The 17,587-nt window shown below is 42.0% G+C and overlaps 1 protein-coding gene across 1 annotated transcript in view; it reads left to right on the plus strand.

Moving 5' to 3' along the window:
- The first annotated feature begins 375 nt into the window (after positions 1 to 375).
- The window catches only part of LOC106590745 (mitochondrial glutamate carrier 1), a 91,157-nt gene continuing 73,945 nt past the window's right edge, over positions 376 to 17,587 (plus strand). Inside the window, exon 1 of the mRNA XM_045688689.2 lies at positions 376 to 549. The gene's annotated coding sequence lies outside the window, so the exon portion shown is untranslated. The remainder of the gene's footprint in view (positions 550 to 17,587) is intronic.

The following is a 17,587-nucleotide window of genomic DNA, read 5'->3' on the forward strand; positions in this document are numbered from 1 at the left end:
TCTATTCCATTCTATTCTACCCTATTCTATTAAACCCTATTCTATCCTATTCTATTCTATTCTGTCCCATTCTATCCTGTCGACTGTAATCCATGGCGTCCCTATCAAGAGTCTCTCGATTGATCATTTATTCTCAAGGTCACTGGGTTTAAAAGAATCGTCACGATGATGCTGTGTGCCTTCTCTCCTCCCCTTCGCCCCATTCTTCTACGAGGCTACACGCACACTGTTGCAGTCACTGGAAATGTACCGTCGAGTTGTAAATGTAATTCCCTGGACCTGCCACTAGAGGACAGAGATCCTTGTTTTTTCCTTTCCTTTATGTGTCGTTTCCATAATCACCAACCACCCCCCTTTCTCTTCCCCCCCTCCTGCCTCCGTTGCTCCCCCCTTCTCTCCCGACTCTTTACCTCACCTCCAAGGGACGCAAACGCTAGTAACAAACCAGCAGGTTAGCAAGCAGACTGTCAAGCGACAAGGACACGAGAGGGAAAAGCTATTTTAACCCCAGATATTATCTATCTGAAATAACGGAAACTGCACAACACGGTATGTGAATAGTGATATAGAAGTATTTCTGACATAGCATTCATTGTCTTTATATGGATAACGGATAAATAATAACATTTGTGATATAGTAGCCTGCCCTAATTTACCCTACCTGAGAAATATAGATGCATATTGACTTTGAAGAATCAAAAACAAAATAAAAAAATAGTTGCAATGCAAATGTAGTGAGTAACATTTATGTTATTTTGTGGCAATCTCTTCCTCTCAGTAAAGAGCAAATCATTTCCCGTTATGTGCCAAGATATGATTGTGATGTGACTTGAATAGCCTTTGATTTGACGTTAGGCCATATGGAACATGATTGAAGTAACAGTATACCCGTAGCCTATCAATTAAATAGCGGATGTTCATTGCGGCTCTTTGCCGCCTCTCCTATCACGCTATAGCTGTGGGGTTGTAAATAACGTCGGCTACAATGGGCCGACCGATCGGACATCCGATGCCTCTGGTTGTAGCCGTGAGGACACGGATTTGCACGGGGAAATGGCTGATTTGGTGTAAATGTTAACTTGGTAGCTCCGACCGGGTCGAGATGAAATTATTATCCCCCGGGTTAGCGGTTCAGCCGGGGGGTGGGGGGGTATGAAGGTCCCCCCCCCCAGACCAGGCTGTGTCTGGTTTAGAGGGTGGGCGTGACGATTGTCGTGACCGCCTGAAGTTAACGTCAGATACCGGCGTGTTTGTGTGTGCGAATGGGAGAGAAGGAGAGCGTGTGAGTAGAGGATATTGCAACTCAAATTGCGACAGTTATGATCATCCGTAATTGCGTGTGTGTGTAGTGTGTGTGTGTGTGTAGTGTGTGTGTAGTGTGTGTGTGTAGTGTGTGTGTAGTGTGTGTGTGGTGTGTGTGTGTGTAGTGTGTGTGTGTGTAGTGTGTGTGTGTATAGTGTGTGTGTAGTGTGTGTGTGTATAGTGTGTGTGTAGTGTGTGTGTGTGTGTGTGTGTGTGTGTGTGTGTGTGTGTGTGTGTGTGTGTGTGTGTGTGTGTGTGTGTGTGTGTGTGTGTGTGTGTGGTGTGTGTGTGTGTGTAGTGTGTGTGTGTATAGTGTGTGTGTGTGTGTGTGTGTGTGTGTAGTGTGTGTGTGTGTAGTGTGACCTTTGGCTTATTATCCATTTTGCTACATTCAAGACTTGTAGGCCTTCCCTGTGGCTCAGTTGGTAGAGCATGTTGTTTGCAACGCCAGCATGGTGTGTGCAATGCCAGGGTTGTGGGTTCGATTCCCACGGGGGGTCAGTACAAAAAAAAAAACGAAAAAAAAAAAATGCATGAAATGAAATGTATGTATTCACTACTGTAAGTCACTCTGGATAAGAGCGTCTGCTAAATGACTAAAATGTACAAATGTTGTAGCACCATTTGAATTCTAGCATGTCAGACACTGCTGGACCGTAGGATGTTGCAAGACAGTACCAGTCATGTGGTCGACCGTTCTATTGCAGCTGCGAAATGATTTGAGTCCTGTCCTCGGACTGATAACCTATGATATCCATGCCTTTGAATTGGCTGGAACCCGAGTGAATGGAATGGTGTCTAACACATGGAAACCATGGAAACCATGTGTTAGAAGTGCTGGATGCCATTTAATTGGTTAAATTCCAGACATTACTTTGAGCCCGTCCTCCCCGGTCGCCTTTGATGAATGGAAAGAAAGATGTCTATCAGTTAGGGTTGGTAATGTTGATGAACAACCGTACAGACACCCTCTGTATATCTGTTAGGATTGGTAATGTCAAATCAAATTTTATTAGTCACGTGCTGAATACAGCAGGTGTAGAACCTTACAATGAAATGCTGAATACAACAGGTGTAGTAGACCTCACAGTGAAATGCTGAATACAACAGGTGTAGTAGACCTTACAGTGAAATGCTGAATACAACAGGTGTAGTAGACCTCACAGTGAAATGCTGAATACAACAGGTGTAGTAGACCTCACAGTGAAATGCTGAATACAACAGGTGTAGTAGACCTCACAGTGAAATGCTGAATACAACAGGTGTAGTAGACCTCACAGTGAAATGCTGAATACAACAGGTGTAGACCTCACAGTGAAATGCTGAATACAACAGGTGTAGTAGACCTTACAGTGAAACGCTGAATACAACAGGTGTAGTAGACCTCACAGTGAAATGCAGATTCAATGTGGAGGCTATATACAGGGGGTAGCGGTACAGAGTCAATGTGGAGGCTATATACAGGGGGTACCGGTACCGAGTCAATGTGGAGGCTGTATACAGGGGGTACCGGTACCGAGTCAATGTGGAGGCTATATACAGGGGGGTACCGGTACAGAGTCAATGGCGCTCCGGTACCGCTTGCTATGCGGTCGTAGAGAGAACAGTCTATGACTAAGGTGGCTGGAGTCTTTGACAATTTTTGGGCCTTCCTCTCACACCGCCTGGTATAGAGGTCCTGGATGGCAGGAAGCTTTGCCCCAGTGATGTACTGGGCCGTACGCACTACCCTCTGTAGTGCCTTGCGGTCGTAGGTCGAGCAGTTGCCATACCAGGCAGTGACGCAACCCGTCAGGATGCTCTCGATGGAGAAACTGTAGAACCTTTTGAGGATCTGAGGACCCTTGCCAAATCTTTTCAGTCTCCTAAGGGGGAATAGGTTTCGTTGTGGACCATGTGCGTTTGTTGGTGATGTGGACACCAAGGAACTTGAAGCTCTCAACCTGTTCCACTACAGCCCTGTCGATGAGAATGGGGGCGTGCTCGGTCCTCTTTTTCCTGTAGTCCACAATCATGTCCTTTGTCTTGATCACATTGAGGGAGAGGTTGTTGTCCTGGCACCACACAGCCAGGTCTCTGACCTCTCTATAGGCTGTCTCATTGTTGTCGGTGATCAGGCCTACCACTGTTGTCATCGGCAAACTTAATGATGGTGTTGGAGTCGTGCCTGGCCGTGCAGTCATGGGTGAACAAGGATACAGGAGAGGACTGAGCACGCACCCCTGAGAGGCTCCCGTGTTGAGGATCAGTGTGGCGGATGTGTTGTTCCCTACCCTCACCACCTGGGGGCAGGCCATCAGGAAGTCCAGGATCCAGTTGCAGAGGGAGGTGTTTAGTCCCAGGGTCCTTAGCTTAGTGATGAGCTTCATGGGCACTATGGTGTTGAACGCTGAGCTGTAGTCAATGAATAGCATAGGTATTATATCACATAGGTATTCCTTTTGTCCAGTTGGGAGAGGGCAGGGTGGAGTGCGATTGAATTGCGTCATCTGTGGATCTGTTGGGGCGGTATGCATATTGGAGTGGGTCGAGGGTTTCTGGGATGACGATGTTGATGTGAGCCATGACCAGCCACTCAAAGCACTTCATGGCTATGTGAGTGCCGATGTGAGTGCCGATGTGAGTGCTACAGGGTGAGCGTTTTTCCTGTTTGCTTATGTTGGAATACAGCTCATTGAGTGCTGTCTTAGTACCAGCATCGCTCTGTGGTGGTATGTAAACAGCTACTAAAAATACAGATAAAAACTCTCTAGCTAGATAGCTTGGTCTACAGCTTATCATGAGATACTCTTCGTCAGGCGAGCAAAACCTTGAGACTTCCTTAGATATCGTGCACCAGCTGTTATTTACAAAAATACATAGACCACCACCCCTTGTCTTATCAGACGCCACTGTTCTATCCTTCCAAAACAGAGTATAACCAGCCAGCTGTATGTTGACAATGTCGTCGTTCAGCCACGACTCAGTGAAGCATAAGATGTTACAGTTTTGAATGTCCCGTTGGTAGTTTAATCTTCCGCGTAGGTCATGAATTTTATTTTCCAAAGATTGCATGTTTGTGGAAGGTAGTTTATTCAATCGCCTACGAATTCTCGCCCCTTTTTCTCCGCCTTCCTCTTCACGCAAATGACAGGGATCTGGATGTGTTCCCGGGAGTATGTCATTCACGTCGGGCTCGTCAGACTCGTTAAAGAAAAATAATTCTGCCAGATCGTGGTTCAGAATCGCTGTTCTGATGTCCAAAAGCTATGTTCGGTCATAAGAGATGGTAAATAAGTAAAAAAATAAGTTGATGAATAACCAAACAACTACAGTTGAAGTCGGGAGTTTACGTACACCTTAGCCAAATACATTTAAACTCAGTTTTTCACAATTCCTGACATTTAATCCTAGTAAAAATGCCCTGTCTTAGGTCAGTTAGGATCACCACTTTATTTTAAGAATGTGAAATGTCAGAATAATAGTAGAGAGAATTATTTATTTCAGCTTTTATTTCTTTCATCACATTCCCAGTGGGTCAGAAGTTTACATACACTCAATTAGTATTTGGTAGCATTGCCTTTAAATTGTTTAATTTGGGTCAAGTTAAATAAGTTGGGTGAATTTTGGCCCATTCCTTCTGACAGAGCTGGTGTAACTGAGTCAGGTTTGTAGGCCTCCTTGCTCGCACACGCTTTTTCAGTTCTGCCCACACATTTTCTATAGGATTGAGGTCAGGGCTTTGTGATGACCACTCCAATACCTTGACTTTGTTGTCCTTAAGCCATTTTGCCACAACTTTGGAAGTATGCTTGGGGTCATTGTTAATTTGGAAGACCCATTTGCAACCAAGCTTTAACTTCCTGACTGATGTCTTGAGATGTTGCTTCAATATATCCACATCATTTTCCTTTCCTCATGATGCCATCTATTTTGTGAAGTGCACCAGTCCCTCCTGCAGCAAAGCACCCCCACAACATGATGCTGCCACCCCCGTGCTTCACGGGTTGGGATGGTGTTCTTCGGCTTGCGAGCGTCCGCCTTTTTCCTCCAAACATAACGATGGTCATTATGGCCAAACAGTTATAGTTTTGTTTCATCAGACCAGAGGACATTTCTCCAAAAAGTACGATCTTTGTCCCCATGTCCAGTTGCAAACCGTAGTCTGGCTTTTTTATGGCGGTTTTGGAGCAGTGGCTTCTTCCTTGCTGAGTGGCCTTTCAGGTTATGTCGATATAGGACTCGTTTTACTGTGGATATACTTTTGTACCTGTGTACTCCAGCATCTTCACAAGGTCCTTTGCTGTTGTTCTGGGATTAATTTGCACTTTTCGCACCAAAGTACGTTCATCTCTAGGAGATAGAATGCGTCTCCTTCCTGAGCGGTATGACGGCTGCGTGGTCCCATGGTGTTTATTCTTGCGTACTATTGTTTGTACAGATGAACGTGGTACCTTCAGGCATTTCGAAATTGCTCCCAAGGATGAACCAGACTTGTGGAGGTCTCCAATTTTTTTTCTGAGGTCTTGGCTGATTTCTTTAGATTTTCCCATGATGTCAAGCAAAGAGGCACTAACTTTGTAGGTATGCTTTGAAATACATCCACAGGTACACCTCCAATTGACTCAAATTATGTCAATTAGCCTATCAGAAGCTTCTAAAGCCATGACATAATTTTCCGGAATTTTCCAAGCTGTTTAACCGCACAGTCAACTTAGTGTGTGTAAACTTCTGACCCACTGGAATTGTGATACAGTGAATTATAAGTGAAATAATCTGTCTGTAATCAATTGTCGGAAAAATTATTTGTGTCATGCACAAAGTAGATGTCCTAACCGACTTGTCAAAACTATAGTTTGTTAACAAGAAATTTGTGGAGTGGTTGAAAAACGAGTTTTAATGACTCCAACCTAAGTGTATGTAAACTTCCGACTTCAACTGTAGATTCAGAAGTTCAACTGCTCAACCAACATGAGTCGAGTTGCAACCAAATTGATTTTTGAATCATTGCAAAGGAAAAGGCACATAGATGGCTCACTATTTAAAAAAAAAAAGAAAAGTTATTTCAACAACTATTAAAAGCTTTTTAAATCATCTGAAAACTAAGCATCTCAATAAATAAGATATGTCAAATCAGGTAATGCCAAATTCCAGTCTGAAGGAAACTGAATTCTTTTCCCTCAGTCATTAGGTGGGTTTGTTGTCACCCTCCATTCTAACGAGTCTTGTTCCTGAGAGTCGTAGCTTTCAGAAATGAGGTAATAATATTTTGTAGATAAAAACTAATAAAAGTATAGACAACCCAATTAGCCAAATTTATAGGAAGAAAAAACTATCAACATGCCCCATAGGAGCTAGAAACCCCACTATAGACACTATAGACACTATAGACACTATAGACACTATAGACACTACAGACACTATAGACACTACAGACACTATAGACACTATAGACAACCCCACTATAGACACTATAGACACTACAGACACTATAGACACTATTGACACTATAGACACTATAGACAACCCCACTATAGACACTACAGACACTATAGACACTATAGACACTATAGACACTATAGACACTACAGACAATATAGACACTATAGACACTATAGACACTATAGACAACCCCACTATAGACACTATAGACACTACAGACACTATAGACACTATAGACACTATAGACACTACAGACACTATAGACACTATAGACACTATAGACACTATAGACAACCCCACCATAGACACTATAGACACTATAGACACTATAGACAACCCCACTATAGACACTATAGACACTATAGACACTATAGACACTATAGACAACCCCACTATAGACACTATAGACACTATAGACACTACAGACACTACAGACACTATAGACACTATAGACAACCCCACTATAGACACTATAGACAACCCCACTATAGACACTATAGACAACCCCACTATAGACACTATAGACACTATAGACACTACAGACACTATAGACACTATAGACACTATAGACAACCCCACTATAGACACTATAGACAACCCCACTATAGACACTATAGACGCTATAGACACTATAGACACTATAGACGCTATAGACAACTACACTATAGACACTATAGACACTATAGACACTATAGACACTATAGACACTATAAACAACCCCACTATAGACACTATAGACACTATAGACACTATAGACAACCCCACTATAGACACTACAGACACTATAGACACTATAAACTACCACACCATAGACACTATAGACACTATAGACACTATAGACACTATAGGCACTATAGACAACCCCACTATAGACACTATAGACACTATAGACAACCCCACTATAGACACTATAGACACTATAGACAATCCCACTATAGACACTATAGACACTATAGACACTATAGACACTATAGACAACCCCACTATAGACACTATAGACACTATAGACACTATAGACACTATAGAAAACCCCACTATAGACACTATAGACAACCCCACTATAGACACTATAGACACTATAGACAACCCCACTATAGACACTATAGACACTATAGACACTATAGACAACCCAACTATAGACACTATAGACACTATAGACACTATAGACACTATAGACAACCCCACTATAGTCACTATAGACACTGTATACACTATAGACACTATAGACACTATAGACAGTATAGACACTATAGACAACCCCACTATAGACACTATAGACAACCCCACTATAGACACTATAGACAACCCCACTATAGACACTATAGCCACTATAGACAACCCCACTATAGACACTATAGACACTATAGACACTATAGAGAACCCCACTATAGACACTATAGACACTATAGACACTACAGACACTATAGACACTATAGACAACCCCACTATAGACACTATAGACACTATAGACAACCCCACTATAGACACTACAGACACTATAGACACTATAGACACTATAGACACTACAGACACTATAGACACTATAGACACTATAGAAAACCCCACTATAGACACTATAGACACTACAGACACTACAGACACTATAGACATTCCCACTATAGACACTATAGATAACCCCACTATAGACACTATAGACACTATTGACAACCCCACTATAGACACTATAGACAACCCCACTATAGACACTATAGACACTATAGACAACCCCACTATAGACAACCCCACTATAGACACTATAGACACAATAGACACTATAAACAACCCCACTATAGACAACCCCACTATAGACAACCCCACTATAGACACTATAGACACTATAGACAACCCCACTATAGACACTATAGACACTATAGACACTATAAACAACCCCACTATAGACACTATAGACACTATAGACACTATAGACAACCCCACTATAGACACTACAGACACTATAGACACTATAAACTACCACACCATAGACACTATAGACACTATAGACACTATAGACACTATAGGCACTATAGACAACCCCACTATAGACACTATAGACACTATAGACAACCCCACTATAGACACTATAGACACTATAGACAATCCCACTATAGACACTATAGACACTATAGACACTATAGACACTATAGACAACCCCACTATAGACACTATAGACACTATAGACACTATAGACACTATAGAAAACCCCACTATAGACACTATAGACAACCCCACTATAGACACTATAGACACTATAGACAACCCCACTATAGACACTATAGACACTATAGACACTATAGACACTATAGACAACCCAACTATAGACACTATAGACACTATAGACACTATAGACACTATAGACAACCCCACTATAGTCACTATAGACACTGTATACACTATAGACACTATAGACACTATAGACAGTATAGACACTATAGACAACCCCACTATAGACACTATAGACAACCCCACTATAGACACTATAGACAACCCCACTATAGACACTATAGCCACTATAGACAACCCCACTATAGACACTATAGACACTATAGACACTATAGAGAACCCCACTATAGACACTATAGACACTATAGACACTACAGACACTATAGACACTATAGACAACCCCACTATAGACACTATAGACACTATAGACACTATAGACAACCCCACTATAGACACTACAGACACTATAGACACTATAGACACTATAGACACTACAGACACTATAGACACTATAGACACTATAGAAAACCCCACTATAGACACTATAGACACTACAGACACTACAGACACTATAGACATTCCCACTATAGACACTATAGATAACCCCACTATAGACACTATAGACACTATTGACAACCCCACTATAGACACTATAGACAACCCCACTATAGACACTATAGACACTATAGACAACCCCACTATAGACAACCCCACTATAGACACTATAGACACAATAGACACTATAAACAACCCCACTATAGACAACCCCACTATAGACAACCCCACTATAGACACTATAGACACTATAGACACTATAGACAACCCCACTATAGACACTATAGACACTATAGTCACTATAGACAACCCCACTATAGACACTATAGACACTATAGACAACTACACTATAGACACTATAGACACTATAGACATTATAGACACTATAGACACTATAAACAACCCCACTATAGACACTATAGACACTATAGACACTATAGACAACCCCACTATAGACACTATAGACACTATAGACACTATAAACTACCACACCATAGACACTATAGACTCTATAGACACTATAGACACTATAGGCACTATAGACAACCCCACTATAGACACTATAGACACTATAGACAACCCCACTATAGACACTATAGACACTATAGACAACCCCACTATAGACACTATAGACACTATAGACAATCCCACTATAGACACTATAGACACTATAGACACTATAGACACTATAGACACTATAGACAACCCCACTATAGACACTATAGACACTATAGACACTATAGACACTATAGAAAACCCCACTATAGACACTATAGACACTATAGACAACCCCACTATAGACACTATAGACACTATAGACACTATAGACAACCCCACTATAGACACTATAGACACTATAGACACTATAGACACTATAGACAACCCAACTATAGACACTATAGACACTATAGACACTATAGACACTATAGACAACCCCACTATAGTCACTATAGACACTGTATACACTATAGACACTATAGACACTATAGACAGTATAGACACTATAGACACCCCCACTATAGACACTATAGACAACCCCACTATAGACACTATAGACAAACCCACTATAGACACTATAGCCACTATAGACAACCCCACTATAGACACTATAGACACTATAGACACTATAGACACTATAGAGAACCCCACTATAGACACTATAGACACTATAGACACTACAGACACTATAGACACTATAGACAACCCCACTATAGACACTATAGACACTATAGACACTATAGACAACCCCACTATAGACACTACAGACACTATAGACACTATAGACACTATAGACACTACAGACACTATAGACACTATAGACACTATAGAAAACCCCACTATAGACACTATAGACACTACAGACACTACAGACACTATAGACATTCCCACTATAGACACTATAGATAACCCCACTATAGACACTATAGACACTATTGACAACCCCACTATAGACACTATAGACAACCCCACTATAGACACTATAGACACTATAGACACTATAGACAACCCCACTATAGACAACCCCACTATAGACACTATAGACACAATAGACACTATAGACAACCCCACTATAGACAACCCCACTATAGACAACCCCACTATAGACACTATAGACACTATAGACACTATAGACAACCCCACTATAGACACTATAGACACTATAGTCACTATAGACAACCCCACTATAGACACTATAGACACTATAGACACTATAGACAACCCAACTATAGACACTATAGACACTATAGACACTATAGACAACCCCACTATAGACACTATAGACACTATAGACACTATAGACACTATAGACAACCCCACTATAGACACTATAGACAACCCATCTATAGACACTATAGACACTATAGACAACCCCACTATAGACACTATAGACACTATAGACACTATAGACAACCCCACTATAGACACTATAGACACTATAGACACTATAGACAACCCCACTATAGACACTATAGACAACCCATCTATAGACACTATAGACACTATAGACACTATAGACACTATAGACAACCCCACTATAGACACTATAGACACTGTAGACACTATAGACACTATAGACACTATAGACAACCCCACTATAGACACTATAGACAACCCCATTATAGACACTATAGACACTATAGACAACCCCACTATAGACACTATAGACACTATAGACACTATAGACACTATAGACAACCCCACTATAGACACTATAGACAACCCATCTATAGACACTATAGACACTATAGACACTATAGACAACCCCACTATAGACACTATAGACACTATAGACACTATAGACACTATAGACAACCCCACTATAGACACTATAGACAACCCATCTATAGACACTATAGACACTATAGACCGTATAGACACTATAGACAACCCCACTATAGACACTATAGACACTATAGACACTATAGACAACCCCACTATAGTCACTATAGACACTGTAGACACTATAGACACTATAGACACTATAGACAGTATAGACACTATAGACAACCCCACTATAGACACTATAGACAACCCCACTATAGACACTATAGACACTATAGACAACCCCACTATAGACACTATAGACACTATAGACACTATAGACAACCCCACTATACTATAGACACTACAGACACTATAGACACTATAGACAACCCCACTATAGACACTACAGACACTATAGACACTATAGACACTATAGACACTACAGACACTACAGACACTATAGACACTATAGACACTATAGAAAACCCCACTATAGACACTATAGACACTACAGACACTACAGACACTATAGACATTCCCACTATAGACACTATAGATAATCCCACTATAGACACTATAGACACTATAGACACTATAGACAACCCCACTATAGACACTATAGACACTATAGACACTATAGACACTATAGACACTATAGACAACCCCACTATAGACACTATAGACACTATAGACACTATAGACAACCCCACTATAGACAACCCCACTATAGACACTATAGACACTATAGACACTATAGACAACCCCACTATAGACACTATAGACACTATAGACACTATAGACACTACAGACATTTAGACACTATAGACACTATAGACAACCCCACTATAGACACTATAGACACTATAGACACTATAGACACTACAGACACTATAGACAACCCCACTATAGACACTATAGACAACCCCACTATAGACACTATAGACACTATAGACACTACAGACACTATAGACAACCCAACTATAGACACTATAGACACTATATACACTATAGACACTATAGACACTATAGACACTATATACACTATAGACACTATAGACAACCCCACTATAGACACTATAGACACTATAGACACTATAGACAACCCCACTATAGACACTATAGACAACCCCACTATAGACACTATAGACAGCCCCACTATAGACACTATAGACACTATAAACAACCCCACTAATGCTTGTCATTTTGTCCGTTGGATTTGGGCGGGGGGATAATTTTTAGTTGCAGTTATTTAAATTAATGTTCAGAATTGATCAAAAGGCCAGTATAAATGAATAAAGGGGCCAGATCTGTCCCGCGGACCGTCAGTTGAATAGCCCTGCCCTATGCCTTAGTTTGAATGGAAAGATGTCTATGCCTTTCAGTCATGTGATTAGGCCTCGCTTAGCCCTACAGTCAATGGAGAATCGTCCACTACCATCTGTTTGTTTGTAATAGCCTGTGTGTTTTTTTTTTGTTGTTTGTTGCCAAATGCATTTTTGCGCATATATTCCTAATATAGGTTATGTAGGCCATTATCACGACTCAGGATATGACCCAGACACAGGAAGTGGATAGTGCAGTTCTCAGTAGTTTACACGGGGCCAAAGGGCAGGTCGAGGACAGGCAGAGGTTCGTAATCAGGTCAGAGTCAGGCAGGGACAGGACGGCAGGGGCAGACTGAGAGGTCAGAGCAGGACGAACTGGCAACAGACATACAGAGAAAACAGATATAAATACACAGGGGATAATGGGGAAGATGGGCGACACCTGGACGGGGCGGGGGGGGGGGGTGTAGATAAGCACAAAGACTGTTTGAAACCGATCAGGGTGTGACACTTATAGCCCAATCTATGAATATAACACCCTCACGACAATCGGTAGGCTGTTGAATCTGTAAGTTGCCTAGTGCCTTTTTTTACAATCCGTAGGAATGAGGAGCAACTCTGCAGAAGGCGTAGGCTACGTTTGATAACGGGTGCTATCTCACTCTCTCTGGCTGGAAGATAAATGGATGTGTTGCTGGCCAGTGAGAGGAGACATCCCAAGGCCACACGTTGTCTAGTAGAACAGAAAAATACACCAAAAGTCCACACAGACATTTATTTGTTACTCAAAGTAGGCGATCCATCTCAATCCTATGTTCAAACACTGGGAAAATGCTAAATGCTGATGTCTGTAAGACTCACACAGAAGGATGCTTGTAGAAATAGAATGTCCTTCTCGTGTAGAGTCTTGATAGGTGGTCTACGTAGCTATCAGTTCAGATGTTAGAGAGAGAGAGAGGCAGAGAGAGAGAGGCAGGGAGAGAGAGATATAGAGAGAGAGGGAGGCAGGGAGGGAGAGGCAAGGAGAGAGAGATATAGAGAGAGAGGGAGGCAGGGAGGGAGAGAGAGAGGCAAAGAGAGAGAGAGAGAGAGAGAGGCAGGGAGGGAGGGAGAGAGAGAGGCAAAGAGAGAGAGGCAAGGGGAGAGAGAGAGAGGCAAAGAGAGAGAGGCAAGGAGAGAGAGAGAGAGAGGCAAAGAGAGAGGCAAAGAGAGAGAAGCAAAGAGAGAGAGGCAAGGAGATAGAGAGAGAGGCAAAGAGAAAGAGGCAAGGAGAGAGAGAGGGAGGCAGGGGGGGAGAGAGGTAAAGAGAGAGAGGCAAGGAGAGAGAGAGGCAAAGAGAGAGAGGCAGGGAGGGAGAGAGAGAGGCAAGGAGAGAGAGAGAGAGAGAGAGAGAGAGAGGCAAAGAGAAAGATAGAGAGCGAGAGAAATGCAGACATAGAGAGAGAAAGACCACAAGAAAACAACTCTAGACACAATGAAACACAAAGCTTTTACTATCCCATCCTGGATACACAAGCTCTGAGCTCATCTGCCTTTGGCCTAAAGAGCAGGAACACAGACTTCATCAAAGAAATGTTAAATCCTACAGATATTGTCATCCTATAAGAAACATGGTGTAGAGGAAATGGACTTACTGGTATCCCTCTAGGTTACAGAGAGCTGGTAGTCCACCATCCACCAAACTACCAGGTGGGTGGTATAGAGGAGACGGACCCACTGGTTGCCCTCTAGGTTACAGAGAGCTGGTAGTCCCATCCACCACACTACCAGGTGGTATAGAGGAGACGGACCCACTGGTTGTCCTCTAGGTTACAGAGAGCTGGTAGTCCCATCCACCACACTACCAGGTGGGTGGTATAGAGGAGACGGACCCACTGGTTGTCCTCTAGGTTACAGAGAGCTGGTAGTCCCATCCACCACACTACCAGGTGGTATAGAGGAGACGGACCCACTGGTTGTCCTCTAGGTTACAGAGAGCTGGTAGTCCACCATCCACCAAACTACCAGGTGGGTGGTATAGAGGAGACGGACCCACTGGTTGCCCTCTAGGTTACAGAGAGCTGGTAGTCCCATCCACCACACTACCAGGTGGTATAGAGGAGACGGACCCACTGGTTGCCCTCTAGGTTACAGAGAGCTGGTAGTCCCATCCACCACACTACCAGGTGGGTGGTATAGAGGAGATGGACCCACTGGTTGCCCTCTAGGTTACAGAGAGCTGGTAGTCCCATCCACCACACTACCAGGTGTGAAACAGGGAAGGGACTCAGGGGATATGCTAATTTGGTATAGAGCAGACCTAACTCACTCTATTAAATTAATCAAAACAGGAACATTTTACATTTGGCTTGAAATTCAAAAGGAAATGATCTCAACAGAGAGAAATATCCTCATGTGTGCTACCTATATCCCCCCACTAGAATCCCCATACTTTAATGAAGACAGCTTCTACATCCTGGAGGGGGAAATCAATCACTTCCAGGCCCAGGGACATGTACTAGTCTGTGGTGACACAACTACGACAAAACAACCAACAAAAATAGGTCACAACTCCTGCAGCTCTGTTGCATTCTGGGTCTGTACATAGTCAATGGTAGGCTTCGAGGGAACTCCTATGGTAGGTACATTTACATTTTTTTTTTTTTTTTACATTTTTAGTCATTTAGCAGACGCTCTTATCCAGAGCGACTTACAGTAGTGAAGGCATACATAGGTACACCTATAGCTCATCTCTTGGCAGTAGTACTGTAGACTACTTTATCACTGACCTCAACCCAGAGTCTCTCAGAGCGTTCACAGTCAGAGAACTGACACAACAAAATCACAGTCTACTTGAACAGAGCAATACTCAATCATGAAGCATCAAAGCCAAAGGAACTGAGTAATATTAAGAAATGCTATAGATGGAAGGAAAGTAGTGTGGAAACCTACCAAAAAACAATTAGACAACAACAAATGCAATCCCTTCTAGACAACTTCCTGGACACAACATTTCACTGTAATAGTGAAGGTGTAAACTTGGCAGTAGAAAGACTAAACAGTATATTTGACCTTTCAGCTTCCCTATCAAATCAAAATGTTTAAAGCAGACAACCTAACAAAATTAACAACAATGAGAAATGGTTTGATGAAGAATGTAAAAACCTAAGAAAGAAATTGAGAAACCTGTCCAACCAAAAAACATAAAAACCCAGGAAACCAGAGTCTACTTCTTCACTACGGTGAATCACTAAAACAAGACAGAAATACACTACGGAAAAATAAGGAACAGCACGTCAGAAAACAGCTCAATGTAATTAAAGAATCCATAGAATCTAACCACTTCTGGGAAAACACTAAACAAACAACAACACGGAGAGTTATCTATCCAGAACGGAGATGTGTGGATAAATCACTCCTCCAATCTTTCAGACATGTAACAAAGAACAAAGAGCTAAAACATTTACATGACCAAATATGAGACTCTGCGTGCAGAATTCTGAACAGAAACATGCCCCGTGTACAACGTAAAACACCAAATAATGCAGAGCAGAATTAGGCCGATACCCACTAATTATCAAAATCCAGAAAAGGAAGCGATTCTCAAACCTTCCAAAATCCTAAAAGGAAGCGATTCTCAAACCTTCCAAAATCCTAAAAGGAAGCGATTCTCAAACCTTCCAAAATCCAGAAAAGGAAGCGATTCTCAAACCTTCCAAAATCCTAAAAGGAAGCGATTCTCAAACCTTCCAAAATCCAGAAAAGGAAGCGATTCTCAAACCTTCCAAAATCCAGAAAAGGAAGCGATTCTCAAACTTTCCATAACAAAGCCATCACCTACAGAGAGATGAACCTGGAGAAGAGTCCCCTAAGCAAGCTGGTCCTGGGGCTCTGTTCACCAACACAAACAGACCCCACAGAGCCCCAGGACAGCAACATAATTAGACCCAATCAAATCATGAGAAAACAAAAAGATAATTACTTGGAATTGGAAAGAATGAACAAAAAACAGAGGAAACTAGAATGCTATTTGGCCCTAAACAGAGAGTACACAGTGGCAGAATACCTAACCACTGTGACTGACCCAAACTTAAGGAAAGCTTTGAGGCCGACCTGGCTCTCAAGAGAAGACAGGCTATGTGCACACTGCCCACAAAATGAGGTAGAAACTGAGCTGCACTTCCTAACCTCCTGACAAATGTATGACCATATTAGAGACGCATATTTCCCTCACATTACACAGACTCACAAAGAATTCGAAAACAAATCCAATTTTGATAAACTCCCATATCTACTGGGTGAAATACCACAGTGTTCCATCACAGCAGCAAGATGTGTGACCTGTTGCCACAGGAAAAGGGCAACCAGTGAAGAACAAACACCATTGTTTATTTATTTTCCCTTTTGTACTTTAACTATTTGCACATCGTTATAACACGGTACTTAGCCTAGAGAGAGAGGAAGAGAGGTGGAGAGAGAGAGAGAGGAAGAGAAAGAGAGAGAGAGAGAGGGTGAGAAAG

The sequence above is a fragment of the Salmo salar genome, chromosome 10, assembly GCF_965601325.2.
Source record: "Salmo salar chromosome 10, fSalSal1, whole genome shotgun sequence".
Lineage (NCBI taxonomy): Eukaryota > Metazoa > Chordata > Actinopteri > Salmoniformes > Salmonidae > Salmo > Salmo salar.